At 36.3% G+C, this 10,171-nt stretch overlaps 1 pseudogene; it reads left to right on the top strand.

The window, feature by feature from the left end:
- Positions 1–6,524: 6,524 nt before the first annotated feature.
- LOC144229387 (protein FAM136A pseudogene) lies at positions 6,525–8,694 on the top strand (annotated as a pseudogene).
- The last annotated feature ends 1,477 nt before the right edge of the window (positions 8,695–10,171 follow it).

The following is a 10,171-nucleotide window of genomic DNA, read 5'->3' as shown; positions in this document are numbered from 1 at the left end:
AAAAAACATAAGTGAGGAAAAGGCAGAGAGAGGTGGGGAGCAGAGGAGCTGAAGCGGGCTCTGCACTGACAGCAGAGAACCCGATGTGGGCTCAAACTCATGAATGATGAGATCACGACCTGAGCTGAAGTCTGACACTTAACCACTGAGCCACCCAGGTGCCTCATAGGATATTTCTAAGCAGCCTAATAAACATGAAGTGTGAGTCTCCAAAATAGGGGGTGGGGGGTAAAAAGGAGGGCAGAATAAAACATTTTAAGAAATATTGGTTGAAAATTTTTCCAAACCCCATTAAAACTATAAATTCACACATCATCATCCAAGAGAAACTCAGTTAAAATCTCAACAGAGTTTGATTGAGAACTTTACCAACTGATTATAAAATGTGTGGTGAAGTGCAAAGGACCTACAATAAAACAAATTTTTAAAAAAAGACAGAATGGAGGAATTGCATTACTGTTCTCAAAATTTTAATAAAGAAAATAGCAATAGCATTTTTGTAATAAGCCAGACCAGAAAAAGACAAATACTGGATGGTATCACTTATGTGTGGAATCTTAAAAAAAATCCAACTAATAGAAACAGAGAATAGGATTATGCTTGACAGGGACAGGGGAGTGGAGAAATAAGAAGAGACTGGGAAAGGGTATAAGCTTTCACTTATAAGATAAACACGTTCTGAGGCTCTTATATATAACACAGTCACCATAGTCAATTATACTGTGTTGTGTACCTGAAAATTTTTAAGTATTTTCACCCAAATAAAAACATAAATTAAAAAGAAACTGTGAGGTAATGGATGTGCTAATTAATTATTTAAATTATCTATATATAAATAAATATATGTACATATATATTTGAAATGTATATACTTGTTTTGATCATGGTAAGTTTTTGCTTACATGAAAAATAAGTTATTTCCATGTAGATTATGAAGAACAAGAATTGTGAATAATCTAAGAAAACACCTTGGCATTATCTGAAAAGAGTATTTAGCCCAGATGAAAACGGAGGCCATTCTCTTTATAACCCGGCAGATTCTGAACGCTATTGCAGACTATCATATAAGGTAGATAGAGGGTAGGTAGGTGATGTATAAAACATATGCAACTTGGGGCGCTTGGGTTGCTCAGTCGGTTAAGCATTTGACTTTGGCTCAGGTCATGATCTCACAGTTCATGGGCTCCAGCCCCATGTTGGGCTCTGTGCTGACAGCTCAGAGCCTGGAGCCTGCTTCAGATTCTGTGTCTCCCTTTCTCTCTCTCTTTGCCCCTCCCCTGCTCTGTCTTGTGCTCTGTCTCTCTTTCTCTCAAAAATATATAAACAACTTAACAACAAATTTTAATCTGCTTAAATATTTCCAAGAAGGAGATCATCTATGACCCTAAATCATTATATTGAAATAAGCTCCTAATTATAACGGGCAAATTAACTGTGATACATCAATGGCCAAAGACTATGAATAAACAGGACTTTCTGTAACAGGGCAGCTTGTGGGTTTTGGGAGGGGTGAAGAAAGGAGTGGGTGGGATAGGATAATGCAATGCCTGGTACATAGTAGGCATTCAGTGAATTGGTATCTATAGAAACTGTATTTATAGCTCGTTTTAAGAACTTCTTGGAAATTCAAGCTTATACATCTACATTTTACTCCCTTCCTATCACTCATAATTCTCCAGCTCCTAATTTCAACTTTAAACTTGTTTTCATCTGTTTTGTTGAATATATTTCTTTGAAAGTCTCAAATGCTTTGCTATATGAAATAACAGTACGCAAATACATATATATACACAAAAAGATATAGGGAGAAGGGTAATAAACTAAAATTACACCTTTGAATATTACAAAAGAAAAGATATTCTAAAAATCACAGATTACCATACAGAAACCCAAAAAAGAAAGTAAGGGAAAAAATCAGCCTTAATGGAAGAGGAGAGGAGTAGAAAGTGGGTGGATATTTTCCATACACCTCTGACAAATCATCTCACACAAAGAAAGTTTCTCAGTAGCTATATCAGCAGAGCTCATTTAAGTTCAAAGAAATATCATAGATCTATACAGATTCAAGACGAGAATGGCCTCCGGGGCCACATGGTCCATTTGATATGTGTAGTTTTTTTAGTTTGAGAGAGGGAGGGAGAGAGAGAGAGAAAGAGAAAGAAAGAAAAAGAGAGGGAAAGAGAGAAATAGAAGGAAAGACAGAGAATCCCAAGCGGGCTCAATACTCAGCACAGAACCAGTCTCCAGTCTCAGAGCTCAATTCCATGACCCTGGGATCATGACCTGAGCCAAAATCAAGAGTCAGACTCTCCACTGACTGAGGCATCCAGACAACCCCATTTCTTTATGGCCTGAACATTGTGTTCTACTTGCTTCACCATATATTTGCCCTTCTGTTTTTAAATGTCGAATAATAAGAACAAGCTAACTAAAATGGTCATCATAGAACATAATCAGCAACTCAGGGCTCAGCTTCAACCAGGGCTTACTCTCTGAAGAATCCATATAAATTTTCTGCATAATAATGTACATTACTGATTGACCCCAAAAGTGATTAAAAAATGCTTCTCACATAAATTTCTAGTTGCCTTCATAAAAAAAGAGCAAGATTTGTATCCAAATTTTAAAAAATATTTAGATAGTCACTAAGAAAAATTGCTTACCTTTGGCAAATTAAGAGAGATATGCTATGCACATTTCTGTTATTTCTAATGTGCTTTTTAAAATATTAAAAAATATTTTTTTCTAAATCCTGCTGGATGGTGAAGATCGTGCCCTAACTAAATATCTTCTTATACCAAAAACATTCTAAAAATGAACATTATCATTTACTAGAAGATGGTCCACACCGTATTCTCTCTGAGTATCATTCCTTGATCTCCTGTACTTGACATAATACTTTTTGCCTTTATTTTCTTCTAGCTTAATACCTACAATAAATGAGCCTGAATTCTGAAGTCAGCTCAGTTCTCAGGCTCTTCACTTAGGGTCTCATAGCCTCTGTAAACTACATACTACCAATGAGATAAATGTTTATTTGTTAGAAATGTGTTTAGGTACATGTAACAAAATGAAATAGCTACTTAAACAAATATAGGTGTATTTTTCTCACTAGAAATCCTTATAATTATTGATTCAACTATTCTATATTGCCAGCAGGAATACAACCTCTTTCATTGTTTCTTCTCTGTCATCTGTAGTGAAAGGGAGTTTTACCTCATGTTTGTTCTTAGCATAAAATGGCTGCTGCAGCTCCATATTTCACATCAGCATTCAAGGTATCAGTTAAGGCTTTGCTCCCTTATTAGAAACAAAAATTCCAAGACTCCAACTAACTTCCACTACCAGGTTTACAGTCAGATATCACTTCAACAGAGGCTGCAAAATTAGAAAGCATGGTTGACATTGGCATTAAACATTCATTCATGGGGGGGGCGAGTGGTAGGTTCAAAAATGTATAGAGCATAGTAGCACTTACTTTACAGAGTTATTCTGATTCTTATGTGAGAATGTGAGCAATTATATGTCACAAATTTGAGTATTAAATGTTTATTAGTACTATGATATCTGCTATAGTCATTTACTTGCTTTGATCTTTCATATTATATTCTACTTGGGAGTTGAATTTAACTCATATATGTATATTTGGATACTTCTCACTATTTACAACAATGAGGATGAAACCAATATTTTGGCAATTGTAACTTTTACCCATAAATATTTTTCTTTGTTTCCCTTTTCTGTCTTTTAACTTATAAACTATCACTTTATATCAATCATTAACACTTTTTGAAAATGTATAAATAATCTGTAACCTTTGTAAGGCTTAGCATTAAGGGTATTCTTGTCTCAATTAACCCTTCAGATAATCAGTATTTTGTCTGTTTTTTGTTTGTCTATTTGTTTGTTTTTAAGGCAAAAGAGTTGGCCAGGTGTGTCATATTATCTGGCAGAAGTTAAACTTAACATCTTGAAACAAAAATTTGTTTATTTGGATTCTCCAATTTTATATCAGCTTTATTTTTTTTATATTTTTATTTATTTCTAGGAGAGAGAGAGAGAGAGAGAGAGAGAGAAAGAAAGAGAGACAGCGTGAGCAGGGGAGGGTCGAGAGAGAGGGAGTCACAGACTCTGAAACAGGCTCCAGGCTCTGAGCTGGCAGTCAGCACAGAGCCCGACGCGGGGCTCAAACCCACGAACCACGAGATCATGACCTAAGCGAAAGTCGGACGCTTAACCGACTAAGCCACCCAGGCGCCCCTATATCAGCTTTATTTTTAAGAAGGCAAAGATTTTAATTTCTTCCTGGCCGCATAGAAAATCTATTTGACTTATTAATTTCTTCAAACGTATTCTTTCTCTGGTCACCAGAAAAAAAAAGTTTGCATGTGTGACACAGAAGGTGAGAAGGTGAGGAGTTAATTACAAGAAAAAGTAACATTTTTGTTGGATACCTGCCAGGTGACTAAAAGCTACATTTAGAAAATATTTCTAAGAATAAATCAAAGGAGGGAATATTAACAAAGTACATGCAGAATGAAAGGAATTTTTGATGAAAAAGAAGTGGTTAAGTATGTCAAGTCATAATAAAGCACACCCAGCATCATCAGAACTCTTCCAAGAATTCTGGCTGCATGAATTGCTCTATACCCTCTCTCTTTATTTATTTTGAGAGAGTGAGAGCAGGGAAGGAGCAGAGAGTGAAGGAGAGAGAGACAATCCCAAGTAAGCTCAACACTGATATATCAGTGCAGAGTCCAATGCAGGGCTTTATCTCACAAACTCTGAGATCATGGCCTGACTGGAGCCGAAACCAATAGTCAAACGCTGAACGAACTGAGCCACCCAGGCACCCAAAAAATGATTAGAAGGCTTAAAATCCCTTCCCATTTTGACCTGTTAAATTGATTAATACATCAACTATAAGAACATAGAAAGTTTTGAGGCACCCAAAATAGTCACTTTTGGTGACTCATTTGGTTAAGTGTCTGACTTTGGCTCAGCTCCTGATCTCATGGTTTGTGAGCTCAAGCCCTGCGTCGGGCTGTGCTGGCAACTCAGAGCCTGGAGCCTGCTTCGGATTCTCTGTCCCTCTCTCTCTCTGCTCCTCCCCAGCTCACACTCTGTCACTCTGTCTCTCTGTCAAAAATAAAATAATTTAAAAATTAATAAAAAGAACATAGACAGTTTTAAATTTATTTTTTGGCAGAGAGTAGGCATTTAAAAATATTGAATGTATTAATAAAATTTAAATGTAAAAAAAATCTAAATAAAACAGAGAAAAATTCTTACTTCTAGAGAGCTGTGTGATTTATATTTTAGTCCTTGAAGTATGCACGCCCAAACAAATATGTCAAACGCTTAAACATTGCTATTTGCAAACTTCTTCATCTATGGGAATATTTCCAAATATATTTAGTGATACAACTGTATCTATCCTGAAATCACATTCTCCATATTTGCTTTTCTCTAAGCTTAGGTAATCACCAGTAATTATCATAGATCTAGATAAGATTCTGATACACACAAAAGGTAATTAAAATGCTAAGTAGTAAACTGAAGGCACACATTATAAAGGTAGAAACTCAATACAAGGGGCTCAAATCCCCATGTCTTAAAAAAGTGATCTTCATGTTTATCAATTCAGAATTAGCATTAAAAGAAGTACATGAGATTTTAGGCAATTACTGAGTTTAAGCTTCTCACTCTTGGTTGGGGCTAAACAGATCATTTAAATTGAACCCAAAACCTATGTACTTCATTAAACAGTTGTCAATTCTCTGAAAAATGAACACATAGCTTCTGCCCAAACACTATGCTTGAGAGATTTAATAATGGTCAAAATCACTATTATTAAAAAGTTTAAATCTGCCCATCTTTGGAAAGACTTGATTATTAGAGTCCAGGTTTTAAAGACTAGTGAAAGCAAAATCCAATAAGCAGCCCCATGACCTAATTCTGAGTTTGTGACACATCCCACTCCACCTCTCTAGATAGTTCTTTTTCATGAGAAAATTCAATTGTTTAATCAAACTGCTCTTAAAATCCTTTAGTTCGATGATGTCTCATCTATAAAAAGTGAGGAAAACAAGAAACTCTTGAAGACTGAGAGTTTTATTGAGCAACAGAGAAATCCACATCTTAAAATGCTTTTTTTAATGAAAATTTTAACACTGGTATTTGTAGACCTTTAAATCTCTGGAAACAAACTTCAAACACAATTTACACAATGTTTTATTTGACTTTATAAGTAAAACCCTTTCCATATTTGCTCATTTTAATCTTAATTAATCATGAATGATCCCCAACCATCTGGGTAAGAGCCCAGGACATAAGGAGGTAATTAATAAACACAAATTAGTAAACTAGTGATTCTTATCAAGAAGCTGGGAGTCTATTATCAAAAAATAGATTCCAAATCCCCCATGGACCTTAACAATCAGACTCAGCAGATTTTACAGATTCACTGAATTACAGAATCTCCTAAGTACAAGGAAACTTAGTTATTACCTAATCCACTCATGATGGAATGCTTAAACCCTGCTTCCATCATCTCTACGCAAAGCGTCACCCAGTCATTATACAAGCACTTAACATCTATACTACAGACATTAGGTGCTTGTGGTGAAAATGGGCTGTATGGCAAGGTACTTATTAAGGGCCAATGGAGGGTAATGGGCTAAGGAACAGTAGAAACAGGGAATGTTTCAATTAATTTTCCTTGGAGATTTAGATTTTGAACTCATGCCACAACAACCACTTTATCTCTCTTTATTCAAGAAAATAACCTACAAATTCTTTATACTTTTAAAGAATGGCTTTCATTTACCAATATTCATTTGAGTATATATCATATATAAAATATTTTGGAGAACTCATTGTGTGGTATGAAATAGCAATAGATCATTTTAGCTACTGGCATTAGTTTCATATCCATAGAAAAATAGATTTTCAATTTTTTAAATGTTTATTTTGTTTTTGAGACAGAGACAGAATTTGAGTGGGGGAAGGGCAGAGAGAGAGGGAATCACAGAATCTAAAGCAGTCTCCAGGCTCTAAGCTGTCAGCATAGGCGAGCCCGAAGGGGGGTTCGAACCCATGGACTGCGAAGTCATGACCTGAGCTGAAATTGGCTGCCCAACCTACTAAGCCACCCAGATGCCCCTAAATTTTGATTTTAAAATGAATGCTAAAAATAGTGGAAAAGATGCTGTATAAACTCGCGATTTTATTAAGAAACTATTTTACAAGTATTAAAGAAAAACCACTTAGAGTTACTTTCTCAACCAAGAAATGATTCAGTATTCCCTAACACATTCATATAGACAGAAATCCCACATATATTTTGAGAATTACACATAATCACATAATTGGGAACTTAAAATATCATATCCCAAATTGCTAATTAAAACATTTACTATAAAGACTAAAAATATACAGTATTCATGGACTTGTACTTAATGTAAAAGTTCTAGTAGATTTTTCCCCAATAACAGGCCCCTGGATCTTTATTAGATGAATGATGATTAGAAAGAATTAAAAGACAGAGTGTTATATACAGTGAGTGGGTCTAACATAAGTGATTTAAGTCCAAGTAAACAGGGAAGTGATCATGGGGATAGGAAATACACAAAGCAAGACATATACACTGAAAACTTCCTGAATCTGATGTAAAATAGAAAACCACAGAATAAAGATTATAAATAAAAATAAAATTACAAATAAAAAAATAATGCAAATTACAAAGAAAAACAAATCCAATGCATAATCCATTAAAAAATCATAGTGATATTTCGATAAATACAATGACAAACTATTCTTAAAAGCAATTAGAAAATAAATGGAGATTGTTTTCAAAGCAGCAACAGGTAGAATTGTAGATGATTTTATAACATAATCAAGGGGTCTGATAGTAACTTAATAATGCTGAAAGGAAAGATCTACCTACCTAGAATTTCATACTTAGTGAAAATTTCTTTAAAAAACAAAATAGATGTTTAGAAAACAAAACAAAGCATACAGAGATTTTGAAATTAGCAAACCTGCACCAAGTTAGATACTAAAGAATATTCCTTCAGTGAAGGAACATGATGTCAGATGAGAATTCAGAGATATAGAAAACAACAACAAACAATGATGAGATCCTAAGAATATGGGGTTGGTTAATCTGAATGACTGTTGACTACTATGTTACTAGTAATATCTAGTAGTGTTTAAGTAATATGGATACAGGTCAGAGTCCAAGTGGGAGCCAGCATGGAGGGGTGTGGCACGAGGTCACCACAGCATAGCTGCAGCAGGTCCAGGTGCAGGAGGCAGTGGACTCCATGGTGACGAGTCTAGAGAGGAAGAACACCTGGAAGATGCAGGACCTCACGTTCCAGTGCAGTGCCAGCTGCTGTGAGAACAGCCAGGCGTCCATGCATCAGATGCACCAGTGCATTGAGCGCAGCCATGTGCCTCTGGCTTCAGCCCAGGCACTGGTGACCAGTGAGTTGGAGAAGCTCCAGAACCGCCTGGCCGGGTGTACCATGTATTACAATGACAAAGCCAAAGATTCAATAGATTAGGAAGTAAAGAGCTTCAGGTGAAGCAGCAGCTGGAGAGTTGACCAGGGGTGTGGATGACCACATGCACCTCATCATGACCATGACAAAGAAGATGAAGGAGTCTCTCTTGTCCATTGGGAAATAGAAGTGTTTGTAATTGGCCATCAGGGCTGATGGCAGGAATCTATTTAAGAAGAAAATTGGGAGTTTTGGTCTTTTAAGTGAAATTTATGAAGAAATTAAGGATGGCAGCAAGTCTGAGGCATGTGTCACTCCCTCTGGACACTGGTTCCTTGATGTTTCAACCCCAAAAAGTGAAATGGAAAAAACTGGTGCTGAAATTTGGGTCAGAGTGCAGGAGAGCTTTTGATAGCCTTAATTTCATGTATCTGTGCTGTCGCTAAGGCTCTCCCTTGTATCAGCCAGAGCCCTCCAAGGTACCAGATTCTTTTTTGGGCACAGGCATCAACAGGCTGGCTGGTTTCTCTAACCTGCTATAATCCGATGGAGTGCAAGCAAAGGTATTTCTGTTTGTTGCCCACCACCTGTTGACCAGAAGGATCACCAAATCATTTTCCATATGATGCAACACAAAATCTACAAGGTCACCAATTTACAAAAGAAAAGAAAAAGGTTTCTGGGCCTTTGTTTTGCTTTGTTTTGTTTGATATACAAGGGCATGACCTTGATTTAAGATGTAGAGTTTGGAGAGGTTGTTTAAACTTTCAACAGTTCCTTGTGGGTTTGTTTCTGGTTATCATCAAGATGTGGAGATTCATTTCTTAAAATACGCATTACATCTTTCAGCTAGAAAACCCTGCAGAAACATGGGAGGTAACACTGGGAATGGGAAGCAGACCTTCCCTCCCACGGCTGCCATGATGGGCCCTGAAGCTATCTGCTACAGGACAATCTTACAGTGACACCCTCTCCTGAAGGGAAAGGGGGTTTGAGTGCAATGTATACCGGTATCCACAAATGAAAATTGAAGGAGGAACTGTTACTTTCTTAATTAAGGGAGTTATTAAGTACTGGATTTGGAAAAACCTGGTTTTTATAAGATAGAATGAAAGGAAAGCCTAAACTCAGCATTGCTTATTTAGCTCCCTGAAATCAGCATCCTACTGACACAATCCCTTGACAACATGAAGGCCCAAAGAGAAAAAGTAAGCAACTCAGGGGTGAGTTTAAGCAACTCGCTTAAAACACAAAGAGGGTAATCCCCACTTTACCGAATACCACGTCTGACTGGGAGCTTTGTAGCAAGGAGTATTCCTGCCCCAGCTCTGCACCTTATCATTTTGATAAAGACCATGTTGTCTTTTTAACCAAGTATTGCTTGAAATGATAATATAGCCTGTGTTTGGTGTTTCAAGACTGTGAAATATTTTCCTAGTGGTTCAGTTATAAAAAATAAATATGATTTAGTTTTTTCTCCTTAATAAATAGTAAGTGACTAAAAAATAAATAAATACAATAGATGCTATAAAATTACATCAAAAATAGCATATATTTTAGGATTTGGATAAATAAAGATCTTTTCCTTATTCAGGAAGAGAGGGCAAGTATCACTTAACATTAGTTTCATAAGATAACGATAGACCTTTGAAACTGTAGGCATT

Source organism: Crocuta crocuta, unplaced genomic scaffold (genome assembly GCF_008692635.1).
Source record: "Crocuta crocuta isolate KB4526 unplaced genomic scaffold, BGI_CrCroc_1.0 scaffold884, whole genome shotgun sequence".
Taxonomy (NCBI): Eukaryota; Metazoa; Chordata; class Mammalia; order Carnivora; family Hyaenidae; genus Crocuta; species Crocuta crocuta.
The sequence above is the reverse complement of the archived record's forward strand: the minus strand, read 5'-3'. Positions and strand labels throughout refer to the sequence as shown.